This window comes from Coturnix japonica, chromosome 1, assembly GCF_054131305.1.
Source record: "Coturnix japonica strain WE chromosome 1, WE-NBRP24, whole genome shotgun sequence".
In the NCBI taxonomy this organism is placed as follows: Eukaryota; Metazoa; Chordata; class Aves; order Galliformes; family Phasianidae; genus Coturnix; species Coturnix japonica.
In genome coordinates, this window is record NC_140663.1 from 40,486,968 (window position 1) to 40,504,355 (window position 17,388).

The following is a 17,388-nucleotide window of genomic DNA, read 5'->3' on the forward strand; positions in this document are numbered from 1 at the left end:
TTAGCTACATCTAACAAAAGATATGACTTGTCCCTTCAGTGAGTCCTTCCCTGATCTGATGCACAGCAAAGCTTTCTCTTATCTCTGTCTCCATTCCAACAGCACTTGCCTGGAACCACAAAGTCAATGTCTTCCACCTTTCTTGCCATTCTTTTCACCCTGCCCCACCATCCTCTTAGGCCTCTCTGAACAGATTCTCTCTCCACTCCTTTTACACTGTCACAAAGACAGAGCTGGGAAATGCAGCAGGGATGGGAATGAAAGGCAGAAGGAGGAGAATGGTGTGTTGAGGCTGAGAACTGCTTGCCGTAGCTGTGCCTGGAGTGGGATGCAAGCAGGTCAGAAAGCAGATTTCTCAGCAGTAAGGAAACCTCCTGCACATGAAGGGCAATATTTTTCACTGCAGTACTTGATAACATGGCACTTTGCCCACAGCTGCTGTGCTGAAAATGAAGGAACATTTTGTAGTGTTTTTTAAGTCGTTGTGTCATAGTGCTTTCAAACTCCCGTGAGAGCAGTTAAAAGGGACAGGGATAGGTTATGACCCTTTTAAAGATGAGGAAAAGAAAGGCAAAGAAAAGCAAATCCTCAAGGATGTGCTTGAATGAACCGACAAGAAATACAGGGGATAGTCTACTTGCTCCCAGACAGACTGGCAGCACAGCCTGAGCCCATCATGTTCCTGCAATCATAGACCTCAGAAAGCTCCAAAAGAACATAATAAAGATTGCCAGCAATGCTCTGCAGAACAGTGAATCTTCCCATATTCAAACTTGCCTAAGAAATGCAAGTGAAGATGCTATTCCTTAGGTGGAATAACAGGTGAAAGATCCCCTGCTTTCTGCCTTGTACAAACCACATGGACATTTGAACTGCTGATGAATCAACATGAATCAGCCTTCTTATATCACAGAATGCAACCATGATGTAAACCAAGGTGATGCAGTGGCTGACTCAGAGGCACATTACATGTCCAGGATGAAGCACAGAGCCAGGGATAGCAAGCTGTCAGCTATTCCCAAATAAACTCATGAAGCCCTGGGCAACAGGCCCAACGGATTTTGCCTTCTCTGGTTTAAATAACCAATACATTTGCCAACCAGTAAATAGCAAAAGCTCACTGAGTTTCCTTAAAAGAGCAAGTCCTCCTTGAGTATTGATTTCAGTCTCTCCAAGAATTCACTGATGATAAGCAAAGGTGCTGTGACTGTTTCCCAGCTCACTGGACTCAAAGGAGTAGGAGCTCACTGTGGCATAGAATCTTCTCTGAGGGCCAGAAAAAAAAGGGTAGCCAGTGGAAATGACTTGAAAGGACACGAGCAGAAAGCTAATGGGGGACAAATGCAAGACATGTGGCAGGTCTGGTATCTCCTGGCATATCCTATTCATTATGTATATTATTTGTATAAATGATGTTTACAAATATCTAACATTCCTTTTAAGCAATGCAAGAGCTATTCATTGCAATAGGCTGTGCTGAGCCTTGAAAAATAAGCTTTGAACAAAGGTTGATGTATGAACCTCACTATAGACACACGGCAGCAGAGCCACTTAAGACAGCAAGCAACACAGCAAAATAATAAAGAACACGTTATACCTCTGTGGCATCAGTTTCCCAGCCCAGTCTCTCACGCAGCAATATGAACAGCTGTGCTGGTAGGGAGAAGGGAGCCAACGGGCAAGAGAGCTCAGCTGGGATCAGGTCTGCTTCCAGGGAATTCCTGTTCAGCCTATGTTCCCGAGCTGCCGATGGGGTCCTGGCTCTCCACAATGCTTCTCTGAAACACAGTTCCTCTAAAATATACCTCACATGCTGCAGACAATAATTTGCTGTTGGCTCCTAAGCAATGCAACTTACATGCCACTCCGTGTCAGGAGTACTTACTGGAAGAAGAAGATTTGGAAGTATCTCTCTCCCAGACCATCTTACTGTGGTGCTTCCTTTTGCTTTCCAGGGACACACCGGCCCTCTGTATGGGCAGCACCAGCTATGAGCAATCCTCTGCATGTCACCCTGGATGCATGTTCCACAAGTTACGACATCCTTCATGAGGACCATGCATGGCTGATGCCCTCCAGCATGGCTCTGCATTTCACTATGCTTCTGTCTTTCTTTCCTCTCCACAAGACCCTGTCTTCAGTATGGATTAAATCCAAGTATGCCTAAACATGTTCATGTTGGTACCAGGATGAGGCTCTCAGTTCTTCATGTTAGACCCAGACACCAGGTAGGCCTGCATGAAACCAGGGGTGATGTTCATCTCACTAAAACTTTAGGTGTCTTTAAAGTAAACAAGCAAAACTGAACTACTTGTCTAGATAACATTTTTAGTGCAATGGAGAGGCACTTCTGGAGTACAATTCATCTGAATCAATCTGTATGTCCATCTTAGAATGGGATGAGTCATGTATTACAGAGTATTTATTCCTCTCCATTGAATCCATCAGTGTTTTAGATGTCAAACAAGAAGATCTGCATTGGCTTACGCCATTTCTTACAAATACCCACTTGTATACAAAACATCTTGGAACTGATTCATTCCGGTTGCCTTTGCATAGTCAGAGTTGCTTCTCACTTAAAAAAATAAAAAAAAAAAAATTAGAATTAGATCTTCCACTTACATTTTCATGCATACTATTTATTTATCTATCTATTTCTTTTAAAAAGGAAAACAAAGGTATATATTCAACAAAGCTATGCTACCTACTCTACCAGCATACAGTGGCCCTGACCCTGAGAAACAAAGGCTTTTCAGGGGTAGTCCTGCACCACCAAAGTCACTGCCTGCTTTGCCACTTGCCACGCAGGAACGGGCTTAGAAGCACAGCTATCAGAGTTTGATAATGGAACAGCCAAGATCTTGTCTAATGCTTCAGCCTAGACAACATTTTTTCAGCTTTTCCATTGTTTACAATTAAGTTGTAACTAATCAAAACACAACAGTATTCACCCAGCAACACATTTGCAATTCTTATTTAAGATAAAGCAAATGAGAATAAAGGAAAGTCACAGCTGCACTCCTCTTACTAAGGAAAACTGGGGTGCATGGGATCTAGCTTTTACTGTGTTCAGTAAACCAAATGGCCTCTCCCTCCACTGAATGATATTGATCTCAGCTTTGTGTTTGTGCTCCTGAAGAACAGCATGATGGATGCATTTAAAGGATGCAAGTGCAAAATTTATAAAGCCAAAGGATGTCTGAAACAGGATTTAAGTTTGAATCACAGAACCACAGAATAATACAGGTTGGAAGGGTTTCTCTGCAGGTCACTGAGTCCAATTCCCTGCTCAAAGCAGGTCCATTGCCAACAGTCTATACAGGTCACTTGATCTCAATCTGAGATCTCAATCTCACTCAGACTCAGTCTGAGAGCACTTTCCAGGGACTGAGGTTTTGGCAGCCATGATATTTTTGCCAGCTGAAGCCATTCCACTTCACATTCAATCCTGCTTCTTGCACTGCCTTCCCAGCACAAACATTTGTGTAGTCTCCTAAGGAAGTGATTCAGCTGAAATATAATCTGGACCTCCAATACAATAACCTTTTTTTTTTTTAGCTGGAATAGTTTCCTAGTCCAGTTTATTCAGCATTTCTGTTCACGGCTGAGCTAGCATGATGGGGGGAGAGCCAGACAAGGATAAGCAGCCAAGAAGAGGAAAGGAAGGGAGAAGGAAGGAGGGAGGAAAAACGCCTGATGAAGCCAGAGCTTCAGATTAATGAATTCTGTGTTGAGCCCAACCCTCAGAGAAGCAAGATTCAGCTCCCAGCCAAGCCTTTTCACAACTACAGTTTCCTCTTCTGTATAAGGAGAAGGTGGCTGACTTAGCAGAGTCTGCAGATAAAGATGAAAGGCACAGCAGGCATTGCTTATTGTTTGTTTTCACAGCAACTGAACTTGGAGGGGAAGGAACTCCATCAAAGGTAGAGGAGCCAGGTGAATCTGCATATCTGTCTGAAAGGAAAAGCCAGTAGAAAGTTGACCTGAACAGAAGCATAAATGAAACAGAATTTTCCAACTGAAACAGCCAGGCTGGCTGAGCTACAGAACCGAGGGTGTTTACACGCAGCATCTTGTGGAAAGGCACTTGCTTAAGAACGAGATCAAGCCTGAACAAGGCTAGAATGAACTCACCTACTTTGGATCTAGCTTTCTTACCTTTACGGTATTTCCATATTTGTCAAAAAGACGCAAAATTTTATTCAGAATAACTGACAAGGACAGCAACCTCAGATGAAAATATTCTGAGGGAAAGCCACCACAGTACAAGATTGCAATTGATGTGCTGAACATTTATGCAATTGATCTTCATTAGCACTACTGCCAGTGCGTAAAAACAGACCTGATTCATCTCATCTAGCAGAAGGCATTTGGTGCAGACATCTGAGCTGGGAGCCCAGTCAGACTGCTTTTTCTGAGTAGTTCCTGAAGAGTGATAAGCGCCCTCCAAAGATAACTCACCCTGACATCTAACGTAGCATGAGTATGAGCCCAACAGAGGTCAAGACTGCCCTGAAAGCACTGCTCAAACCCTCGTGCTCATCACAGACCAGTGAGAGGCCAGATGTACTTCTCTGTCACTTCTGAGCCTAATCTAAGTCTCTCCATTTTGCAGGCTGAAGTTCAAACCATAAACTGAAAGCTAAATATAGAATGAAATAAAACTTGAGGTGCCAGAGGCTGCTTATTAAAATCAGCCCAATACTGAAGCTTGAGCTTACATTTAAAACTGTGAGACTGACACTGAACAACCCATACTTTAGGATAATACTCCTCAAGCAGGTATAATATTCCCATACAGACTCAGCTGAAACTGAGGTCTCAAATTAGACTTTACTCTTATTGTTATCCTAACTTATACATTAAATACATCTTTAGAAAAACTCCCCATCCTACTAAATAAGGAATAAGCTCCTGGCTACTAATTGTCAAAATTCCTAATATGTTTCAGCAATTCCACAAAGACTACACAGAAAAAATGCCGTAACAGCAAGGAAGAGTTTTAACTAGTAACCTGTAACAAACTGTTGGTCTCAGCCTAAGTTGTATCACTGTAAGCTCAGCTGTATCACTGATTTAAGGCTCAAATTAAGGGTGGTGAGGAGAGCCATAGTCCATAGTTCAAAGATATCTAGGCACACAATAGACACATCTTAGGCATGTACAGACTTACATAAACCAAACCAGACTTACAGACCTACATAAACCAAACTCTACTGACAACATTGCTCACAGTTAGTACTAAGAACATAGTTGTGTTTCCTTTTTCAACAGAATAAAGTATTTAAAGTTAATATGTTCCCTTTCCTAAAGTATTAAGAGTAACTTAATTTTCTGGTATTGATTCGGTAAACAAGATCTATGTAATTAAGAAAAGGAAAAATGTCCTAATTCTACTTCACTGCTAAATCTCATCCCACAAATTACTGCCTTATTCAGCAAGCCAAGCTCACCAGGCTAATTACAAATTCCTTTCCTCCAGTTAGGTAATGGAAATAATAACAAATGACTTAAGTAACTAATCACAGCTAAAGAGCACAGCTTGTATTGTGGATACCAAGTATTCCATACTGCAAACATACTTACAGAATACACACAAGGAAATCACAGTCTGTTTGCATGCACTCCGCAAGTGGAAGAGACTACATTCATCGGGCAAAGCACAGCCAACAAAAAATTATGTCGTATTTGAGGCTAATACTAAGTGCAATAAATATGTTGTAATTCAGAAGCTTTCAGCTCTAGTGTGATACTTTATTTTCAGGGTGTTAGGTGAGCTGTTTTCTGCCTTTGTACCATGCTACTAGAAGATTTTACAAGTAGATAATTAGAGAGCTCTCAGTAACTTCTGCAAGCAAAACACTCCTACCTGACTTACTCCCGTATTTTTGTGAACAGCAGACTGAAAGCTAATCATCTCCCTCTTATCAAAGAAAGAAGTTGAAAAGTCTGGCCTTTGGTTGACTGTATTGTGCTAACCCATCAGATTTGATATTATTATTCAGTTTGCTTGCAAATAGTGCCCTTTTCATAATCCATTTTGCTCTTATAACAAGTTTCATGGACAGTCTGCCTTTCTGAATAAGGGGGCACCAGGTCGCCATCTTCAGCAAGACAAAGATTTGAGTCTGTGCAGCGGAACACAGCAAAGAGATTATTTGGTTACTGATGCCCTCAGTAATTTTAACACTGTGAAAGATAAGGTTGCAACTACTTGAGACACAGAGGCTTTCCAGGCACAGAACACACCACCATCTATCTTGCTATGGGGGACTGGTTATAGATTCCTGATCACTGTTGGCTCTGTCCATAAGAGGGCAGCAATACGCATCTGCCATACGCATCCACCAATGGCCAGAGTCTCAGGAGGAGACCTTGGTAAGTGTGCTTCAGGCATGCTGACTTCTGCAGAAAACAGTAGGGATGGGCTCTTGGCATCACCCCTGCCCACTGTCCACCTGCCAGCCGGAATGACTAAGCCTTCACTTACAGCAGGATCCCTTGGGAACCACTGTGCGCACACATATGAAGCGGAACTCGTGCTCACTGTTTTCTGAGGCTAGGCGTCCTAATTGCTCTGCAACCAGGCCCCTTTGGGCTGACAAATTATGCTATTCATTACTGGCTATAGTTGTCTAAAGCCATGAACCAGGCTTATTAAACAGATAAATGCAACACCTCAACGAATAATGTATGCTTTACATTTCCTAGCAATTTTTCTGCAGCGTATTTCCCCATCTGTGGTGATGAATTACATTATACAAAGAAGGCAATCGGATCATAAAATCCATAAGTATGCCTATCCACTGTGATTAAAAGAGCATGAGAATTGCAACTGTTCATATCTGCTATATACATTTTTCCAGATGCTCAGTGAGAATGGTGATTGCATTTTGTTTCCTCATTCTAAAAAGATAAATAAGAATATCGCTTGTCAAGCTTCAAGAGTAGATCAATCCGCCTTTCATTCTCAGGAGAATTCCAAAACATCAATATTCAAAGGGCAGAGAGCATACCTAGCAATATGTGCTGCACAGCTCCCAGTACGCTAGAAGTGCAATGAATAAATGATCATAAAAATAAAGCTGTCTTGCATGTAGATAACAATTTGCCTTGATGTTTAAATTTAGTAAGCACCATTTCTCACTGTATATAATCTCTGATTCTCCTATGATAAGGTAAAACCTTGAAGTAATGCTTTGGTGATCATAAGGTAGCTGTGCAAGGAATGTGATTTGAAAACTATGTAAGGCTGGTTTATGAGAATGAAAGAAATAAAAATATTCTTTGGAAATGAAACGAACAGACATGAGGTGTCTCTGTGATATTTCATAGAAGACTTGAAGTAAATTATTAGTTTAAAAATTTACACATGAAGGATAATTAGAATTACCCAATTTTAGCGACTTCCCATGAAAGCAAGTCTCCCAGTATCCAGAAGATCCAGAGATGGAAGAGGCCCCTTTGTCAGCTGATAAAGATTCTCTTACCTCAGGTGTTCTCAGTTGCCTGGTACAGAGCCTTACTACCTACAAAGGAAGCTCAGCTGGCTTACATGTAGGCTGAGACCGCAGGGTTCAACAGCGAGGCTGTTTACAACCTTGAAGAATGTACATCTAAAGTATATAATGCTGAGCAAATGTTCCTTTCTTTCTCCATCTCCAGTCAGAAGGTCTTCACAGATCATTTCTCAAACAGCAGGTTTTGAAATTAGCCTGACTGGTTTTTTGTTTTGTTTTCTAGAAGGTAATATGACTCATTGATACCCAATGCAGAAAGCAGCCTAGCAAAATGAGAGGGAGGATGAGATTGGTCTTTGAAGAATACCTACATGTACTCCCTGTCACTGGTGGGAATACTGAAATCCAGCAAAACAAAACAGATATTCAGGTAATGGCCCAAGCAGGCAGCCGTGCAAAGCTGCTAAGGGTTGCTGTGCTCTCTTTGGCAGGGACAGATGGCAACACAGAATTGATCAGAAACACACGCCTTTATATTCCCTTCTGACTACCACTCAGTTCAGACGGTTTGTAATTAATTCCCATCCAAATTAGCTATTTTGGATGCCATCTTTTGTTAGAAGTCACCTAAATCAGATAGCTTTATTATTGCATATAAATGTGATTGACTTCTTTCTTCGATTTAGATTCCCCCTTTTTAAAAAATAACAATAATTCTTTTTAAAAGCGATTTTTTAAGGTCCTTCTTCCTGCTGTCTCTTGAAGAAAAACTTATTTTCAACCAGACTGGATAGCAAAAGTGCTCCAATATTAGGACAGGTTTTTCTTAATTCTGTATTTTCTATAATGTATTAAGAACTTAAGCCTGAAAACTCACACTGGCACTCAACTAAAACTGAAGTAGAAAGCTTTTCAGTATGCTTCTCAAATGTTGTTCTGAGCTGGAAGCATGACTACAATGTTTTTCTTGGCATAGATTGTTGCCTTTGAAATACCCTGACCGCTATTCTCGATACTTTCACATTTTCCTTGCATTTTATTTTAATAAGATGTGTCTCTTGGGAACACATGAGTCCCTTTTCAAAGAGTGTCTCTGTCATCGAGCTGTAGCATCTCTCCACTCCCAAATACACGACATATATTTTTGTGAGGTGTTTATTTATGTGAGGTGTAAAGGCTTTTAAAGTCAGAAGCGAGTACTAGACTTTGACAACAGGTATAATGTTCAGTGACAGTTCCAGAAAATAATGAAATTTCTTTTGTTCCAGGGGAGCCAAGTAAGCAGGCTTTGGTTCTATTCAAATAATGTAAAACCTGCTTGGAACTGCCTCACTGAATTCAGTACTTAATCTCTTCATTATGAGCCAGTATCAGAAATACTCCAAGAGCCATCAGTCTGTTCTAACAAAATTCTGCAAAAAGCAGTTATAGCATTATAGTCAAAGTTGGTTGACAACAGATATAGGGAAATGGAAGGGGAAGGTGAGAAGAACAGAAGAGGAAAATGTAGTTGCTAATGACAAGCATAACCAATCAGAAAACAATTACAGTATCACAAGTTATGAAATTCAACTTTAAGATGCTGTCCTCTAACTTATCAATCTCATGGGTTTTAAGCCAGCATCAGACTGCTGACCTTCCAGTGGTTGGGGTGCCTGCACAGAAAAGCTCTCATCACTTACAAACGGAGAGCAGACCAGACAATGCATTGGTCAAATACAGCAGTAAGAACTACTTCAGGGCTCTCTGAAACTTAAATGTGTCCATGGATACTTGCCAAAGGAGTGAAAAGTAGGTGTGTAGGTTTTTTGGAGCAAATAGTTACATTCATCCTCACAAATCCTTTCAGCTGCCAGTACACAGTACTGGATAAAGATCTAATGTCTCAAAAGAACTAAAAATAAAATAAGTGTCAGGAAATAAAAACCTTGATAGGACAGCTCCAGCACATTCAGTGGATGTGATGGTAACTCCATGTGTGCAGCATTCTGGCAGCAAAGGTCTAAATCTTCTGTTGACACTCTTCCATTAATCCATTATATTTAAGGTTCTCCTGAATGAAAAAAGAAATTAAAAAAAATAATAATCAGGAACTACTATTACATTAGAATCCACATATATTCTCAATTCATTCAGTTTTTCTTTCCTTATTTTCTTGATCCAAATACACAGCACAGATCACTATCATGAAAACTACTCTCAGATTCACTTTGAATCAGAGTTCTTGGGCATCTGTTCCATATACAAATCTGGTGTGTCTCCCTGAGTATTATTCCCATGTTCCAGACTCTATTGGAATTTTGAAATATTTACTAGAGAGCTGTACTTCTGTATTGTTGTGCCTCCAAAGTTTATACCTCCCATTTTTTCTCCTTTTCTACTGAAATAAGTAGTTGATGTTATTAGTCATGAAGAAAGCAGACTCTGGAGTTATATGATACAGCAGAAAACCAGAAAAACTGTCCTGCTTCTTGCATATATTATGTTAAATTTGGTGCAGAGGAAGCAAACCTTCCAGGTTCATAGCAACCTAATTCCATCACTGCATTCACAGATGAAAAGAGATGACTGGTGGTGGCAGGAGGGCAGGGAGGAAGAATAAATTTTGAATTACATACATTTGGTAATTCACTGCAGAAATTAAATCTAACAGGTACGGCTGCTTTATGGACGCAGAGACATTTCAAATTGCCAGAACCACCCTTGACAGCAGGTGGTGCTTTGGATAAACAGCACCAGGAATTAGCTATCAAAAGGGAAAAGAAACACATTTAGAAAGACTGTGTTGGAATTTGATCAAGGTGTTTTCCAGACAGCTTAGCTCTTAAGAGACATGCAGATCTTTTCAGTTCGAAAACAATAACTCGTTGGGGAGAAACCCCAAGAACAAAAAGACACAGCAGTAATAGTTGGCCAAAAGGGCTTGTGCTACTCAAGTAATCACTTGTATAATACATAGAGGGTGATTCTGCTTTAAAATCCAGATTTGAAGAACTGGTGTTAGACTCCAGCCTCAAAAAGCTGGAAATGATGGAGACAAATGTCCCACAGCAGCAGTCCTACCCACTGTGAGGTCCTCCTGAGTCCACTGTAACCAGGGTCTTCTGTTCTCATTGACCCTGTAGAGCAGAGAATGAGCACTACAAACATGCACTCTACACATCTTCACCTGGCTGGGTGCAGGTCTAAGATCTGTGCTTAATCTTCAGTTTTAATTTCAGTGTTGCAACCTTATTCCTGAAGCAGTCAGAAGTTTGGGACCCCAGACAACTACACGAAAGGTCATCTACAGAGAGCGGCAGGACAAGGAAGAATAGACAGCAGTTTCACTGCTCAGGTACAGTGGGATTATCCATCTCCCAAGAAAAGCTGTGCAGAAAAAAGAGCTTTCTCAGTAGACCAGCTTAAAGACTTGGATGAGATCCCATTGGAATTATCCCGAGCACAAAGCTCAGTATCTTCTACTCTGACTGTGAGTCACATAAATACAGACAGAACAGTGTACAGACAATGTGATAATTATTTTTAAAAGACACTGAAAGCAAAAAGAGCACAAAATTCACCCTTGGAAAGAAGGGGAGAGAGAAAATCACATGCAGCAGATAACAATCCCATCACTTCACTCCTGGAAGACATTCAGGCCATGTGACACACAGCATATAAGGACCTAAACAAAACTTACATAACCTTGCATTACATTGACATAGTTCTCTAGGTAGAAGCACTGGCTGCAATTCATATAAACATACCCATGGAAAAATAATATCTCATCCACATGTACAAGATTTACCTAATAAGAAGAAGTACCATAGCACCTGATAGTTATCATACCGTGCTTCACTAAGAGTGGTTATGAAAAATAATATCCAGTATTTGCAATCAGGAATTAGTTAATGTGGGTTGGTGTGAGTTTTAGTCAATTATTGCCTGACTTGCAAGGCAGAGTAAAAACCTTACTCCATGGACACTAAACAGGCTTCTGTGGTGCTCTCCACAAGTCTAGGTCGACAGCACTTCACATTTCAATTCTGAAACAACAGCAGGACATGCTTCGCAGTGTCCCAATTCTCACTTTACTTCATGTAAAGTCCTTTGTTCTTTAAGTCTTTCTGTTCCTGAAAAGTAAAAAGATTTTTTGTTAAAAATCTTGCCCATGTGGTACCTGTCAGTAAACTTGTACACTTACACATCACATTGGAAAAAGGATAAATACGCCCAACCTCTTGCTGGGAATGTAGAAGCAATTGCTTCTACATTTTAGAGTTTATATACACTAAAAAAGAGTTCTGCATCAAGTCACAGTCAGCTTAACATAAACCCAGAGAGCAAGAGCTGAGCACTTATCTTCTTTTCATCTTTTCTCCTCATGTGATTCAACAGAAAACATGAAATGCCTTCAGTTAGCTCGATCCAAGTGGATTAAAGAAAGGAACTGAAGCAGATTCTGTTAATACAACACACTCACTGTAAAATTATTTTTATTTCCCCAGCCCTTGATCACCTGTATTCAGTCCAGATACATATGCTACTCTTGGCTCTGGTGCTACTTCAGCAGTCTGTTCAGAGCATTCTTTCAAGCTGTGTCTGTGCCATGGGAACCAGTAGCATTTTGCAGGTGTATACGTACCTAGCATGTCTTGATATGTGGCATATCAAGGCACAGAGCATGTTTTTTGCCACTTGCTGACTTTCACATTGCAAGGAAAATTAATGTACAAGTTTTTTTTAATCTCTTTTCCCCATAAACCCTATTTTCTATAGGAAGACAATGTATGTAAGCATCATGGAAGGTCAACACAATGCAGTCTAGCTGTTGTTCTCATTTAAGTCTCTCAACAAACCTGAAAATAAATGGAAAAACAAGATTCAGACTGTCAGTTTAACACAGCTGTCCATGGGCATGCTTTCACAGCACCCCTAGTATGGAGTAACAAGAATCACTCAAACATCTCTTGAAGAAGCTTAAACAACATCACATCATCTCACAGTGTGGGGGGCTAACTGTGTGTACCTGGGCAATTACCAGCAGTTGGTAAAGATAGATGGCATCTTCTCAAGCCATAGTAGCCCAGCCATATGCTGAGATCTAAGGAACAGAGTACAGGCATTAATAACGTTCATCCTGAGCCATGCAAGGAACCACTGACAAGCTGGGTTAAGAGTCAGAAGATGTAAAGGATATACAGAAGCATGTAAATATTGCTAATTTAGGGATAATTACATCCACTTTGGGGTTGAAATGTCACTCCAGCTTTCATCAACAAAGTTGTACATCTCGTTTTAAGATTTTAGACGGCTTTTAAGGCAGAAATTCTGAGAATATCTTTAAGATATGTATCTCAAATGGCATTTGTTCTGAATTCTGTTTAAAAAAAAAAAAAGAAATACATTTATTCAAATCAGTAATGAAAAATGCTTAGACTGCAAGAAATACATTTCTGGCTTTATAAAGGAACATGTTTGGCAACCTTAATTATTAGCAGCATTATCTCAGCAGCTTCTAATTCTATACCACTAGTTCAAAACATGTCATCAGATGTTGCATTTTGGATGTGAACTAAAAAAGCAACCATGTATTTATCACAGTGATATGTCTGCCACACATTTAGTAAACCAACCTGTGTAAGTATTCTTCCCACTGCTCCTACAGCATAGCAAAGTCCCTACCCAAAGTGCATGAAAGTTCTGTCTTAGGCCTTAGGTGTAGGCTTTGGTTCACATTAGAGGGAAAAGAATATACCCCATGCCTCATACTGCTCTATTGAAAGATGTCATGAATTTGCATCAGTGTGGCTGCAATGATTCAAATTCCATTGTGGATAAACATGGTTGGATTTATTGCCTTTAGTTTTACCCTTTGGAAAGCCATGCATCTAAATGTGACTTGTGTTAAGAACCCCATACAGTCAGTGGAGAGAGAGTCTCTAGGGTGATTTCTCTGATTTGTCTTAGATATTTTAAGGGTATGTACTGAAGGTGCTATTTCTTCCATGGACTAAAATGAAGCCCAGGATACTTGACTTACTTATACATGCCTAAATTTGGGAAGATTGACCCCATATACAGCTTTCTTTATCAAAGAGCTTTATACAGAGAGAGTTTATTTTTCTTCTCAGACCAGAGTAAGGTATGCCAGTATAAGCATTCCCATTTAAGTATAACTGTATTCCACTGGGATTTGGGCTGCTTAGAAGGGCACTGCTCTGAAAAAAAAAAATTGTCCAGTGCAAAAAAAAAAAAAAAAAGGCCACTGGTATTTCAAACACCAAACCCAGGACTTTATAAATCCCAACCATGAATAATTTATCAACTGAAAGAAAGAATTTACATGGCCTCAATCTACAATAACTTAGTCAACAGATGTAGCTTGCACATGACAGAAATCAAAGAAAAGACACAGTCCTTCTCTGTGTCAGTTCCTTATTAGATCCAGCTTCTTTTCTTCACTTTCTCTAAATTATCACATTTTTCATTGGGGTCTTTTAATGTTTTCTACAAGAACCACACCTTATCACAGTGTCTTCTAGCTTTTTACCAAAGCACTGTGAAGACATGGGGGTTAGACAGCTTTCTTTATTAGCAAAGAGGAGAGGATGATGTAGCTTAAAAAAAAAAATAGCAAGCTTAGAGTTCTATGTCTACCTACTGGGCTGGTCCTCTAAAAGTTTACTTATGATTCCAGTGCAGTGATCAATAGGATGTGACCAGAGCCACCCCTCCTGCTATGGGGAGAGTCTCCATAAGGTCCAGCACATATTCATAGAGCAGGCTGGCTCTCCCATCCTGCAGCAAAACCCCTACCATAGCATATGTTTGGTGGCCCTGCTAGGCAGGGGGGTTGGAACTACATGATCCTTGAGGTCCCTTCCAACCCGGGTAATTCTGTGATTCTGTGATTCTGTGTGTGGTGCTGTTGCACATAAGTTGGCAGGAGCACAGCTTCCTCAGACTTGGCTACCTGCCTCATTGTCACTTCTCTGGCCATAGTCTGTACATACCCACTTTCTCAACCTACAAGGCATACGTTTCTGTAGTATTCTCAACACTTTCAAGTCCTTTTTCCCCATTAAGAACCAGAAAGCAATGTTACCTATTCCCGAGCTAAGGAATACCATTGCAGGAGGGCCTAGGTCCTTTCTTCTTAAGGCTGAGAAGGGGCTACTTTGTGAAGAGGAAGCTCCAGCCTCTAGTCCTCTTGTGTTCCTACTGTTTTTTGACCAGGAGACCTTTATCCCTCTTCCTTCTCTCACAAATCCTTTTCATTCCCTCTTCTGCCATGGGATAACCATCTCCAAACTCTCTCATCTAGGTCCATCTCCCAGCACTCTTCCTAGGCCAGTGTCCCTCTAGTGCTTCTCTTGTTCCACTACTCCAACTCAGCCAGCAATTTCCACAATTCAGAACACAAACTGATCAGGTAATCAACAGCCCTTTGGCACTTCCACCTTTCTCAAGGCTAGTGGGCAAGTAGCTGCCCCTTGACTTTCACTTGTCAGGAACGTTCAGTAAGCAGAAACTGCTGATCTTAGGTTATTAACAGAAATTGTTTTCAGCGTGGCAAGGAGCCCACTATGGGCTGTTATCTTTTCCCTCTGCCAGCTCCAGGCTTCTCCACAAAGGCTGTGATGACCACTGAGTGAGCTGGACATTTGGCTCAGAGACCTGCAGGTGTTTTACCTCCCTACTCCTACATCTCCCTGAGTTATGCATGGCTCATAAAAGCACCAAACAGAAACTGCATTTTCAAAGCGTTAAAAGCAATGAATAAGTAGCTGAGTAAAAAAAGAAATATCCCACATTCCCAGCAGGAAACAGTTCAACTTCTGTTGTTTGTCATACCATACTCCCTGTTCCACTGCCTGCTCCAGGAACCAAAAACTTCATTTTATTCACATTTCTGAAATACTTTATCCACCATAACTTTTTTTTCTTAGCACATAACTTTGTGAAATATGGTCATTCTTTCTTTTCATCCCAGCTGAATGATTTTTCATGCTTTCATTACCCTGAAGTGAATGATGCAGCGCTCCCATTATACAGATACACAGCTCCCATGCATTTATCAAATTTAGCCAAGACTTCCATGCAGTCTGTATTTATCTCACTCAGAAAAACAAGCACAAGAAGCATCAAGATATTTATGTCACGACAAAAGAATGAAAAGGTGTTTGTTATGGGAAGGTTAGAATTCACCCATTCTAATCCAGGAGTTTAAAACCCAGATGTCAAAGTGGTCATTCTCAGCCTTGTGTATAATCAATTAATATCAATGAGTACCACCCCATGACAAAGCCAGCTTTCCCTAGCAGATGCCTAGGGTCATATTCCTTACTCTCTGGAGGGCAAACTCTCTCTTCTGACTGCAAAGAAAGCCCAGGAAGGCTAGTTTGGATTTGGATGTTTAAATGTTAAGTATCTGAAACAAAGTGAGTTCTGATTTGATTTGCAAGCAGTCAAATAATTTTAAAGTTTCAAAATGTCCAAGAGACCAAGACATACTCACAGATCCGGTGACCTGAAATTAGAGAAAACTCTCTTACAACATACAGCTGAGCAAATATAATCCAACAGCAAAAGTCTGTTATTCTATCTAATCTCACTATCAACCAGTAGAAACAATGATATGACAGTGGCCCTAAGACAACAGATTTGATGCCTGGAGTAGCAACAAGATTGCAGCAGGAGGAACCATGATGCACACAGACCCACTTATTCTGAAAATCACTTGAGTTGGTCGTACCAAAGTATTGTTCAGAATTGCGTTGATCTTCAGTTAAGCTTTCACAAGCATTTAGGAAATAAGTTCTAAAGTGCAATTTCCAAAACTGGCTTGATAACAACTAAAAATACTGTCCGCATTTTCAAGACATGAAAGATAAAGTGGTAATTATGCCACAAAGCACCTTTGTTCTTGTTAAATCAGAGGAATGCTCCACAGAAAAGGCACTGGCTTTGCTTGCTGAGAAATGCCTTGCATTATGCATCTTAGGTTGTAAAAGAAGCAATGAAAGCTCCTTACATAAGAGTCAGAAGCAGAGAAAAAGGTCAAAAACTCCCTCAATATAGTATACAATCTGTCCAAAACTCTGCAAAAAAATAAAATATTCTAGGAACTGAAGGCCTATCTCTTCAAAACGACACTTAATTCATTTCAGTGAATCCATTGAGATGAAAGCTACCAACAGTCTGTGGGAGCTAAATCATCAGTAAAGCATACAGCTGGAAATGCCAGGGATGCCTGAGACGAAAAGTTCCCAAGAAAATCCAAAAAGGACTGGCAAAGTCAGCTTTCCAAATTTGCTAATGTAACGCTAGCAGCACCTCTGTTGATACATAATGGACTGCAAAGATATTCAACCATTTGAAGGCTTATTTCAGGATGACTCAGAATTATTTATTGTCTCGTGATAGTTCCAAATGTGGGAGCACGTTAATTAACTAACATGCTATAGCCATATAGTTCTGGCTTTAGTAATGACTGCCTAATTATTCAGCTTTATGTGCTGAAAACCAACTGTTATCTTACAGAAAGTTATGGAAGCCAGTTCAAAAATATCTCCATTTACTCAGCCAATCTAAATATCAGATTTTTTTCCAGAATCATAAAAGTTGACTTGAATTATTTTCCTGGGACTGAAAGACGATGCTGTGAGCAAGTAGGGTATTAAACACAGCTGAACTTCACAAGAGAGGAGAATTACACCTCAACCAGTGTAATTCTCTTGTAGAACCACAGCAAAGCCAATTGTATATTGCTCTTCTCCGAGACTTCCATCATTTGGAACTTTTTCAGCTATGTATGACCTTCCTTTCTGATATATTTCAAAAGCAGGGCTATAAGACTTAATACTGTGCTATGATTAAATTAATCCTCTTGTAGTGATGAGAAGGATACAGACTTCAGGTCTAAACTGTTAAACATATAGTA

At 40.3% G+C, this 17,388-nt stretch overlaps 1 long non-coding RNA gene across 4 annotated transcripts in view; it reads right to left on the reverse strand.

Moving 5' to 3' along the window:
- The window catches only part of LOC107311555 (uncharacterized), a 98,660-nt gene that overhangs the window by 18,745 nt on the left and 62,527 nt on the right, over positions 1 to 17,388 (reverse strand). For 3 of the 4 annotated variants that reach the window (XR_014943028.1, XR_001554142.3, XR_001554140.3), the window contains exon 3: positions 9,388 to 9,513. This is a non-coding gene — a long non-coding RNA (uncharacterized LOC107311555). Of the gene's footprint in view, positions 1 to 9,387; positions 9,514 to 11,023; positions 14,152 to 17,388 lie in introns of those variants that run through there. The other variant, XR_014943027.1, reaches the window with a different exon arrangement.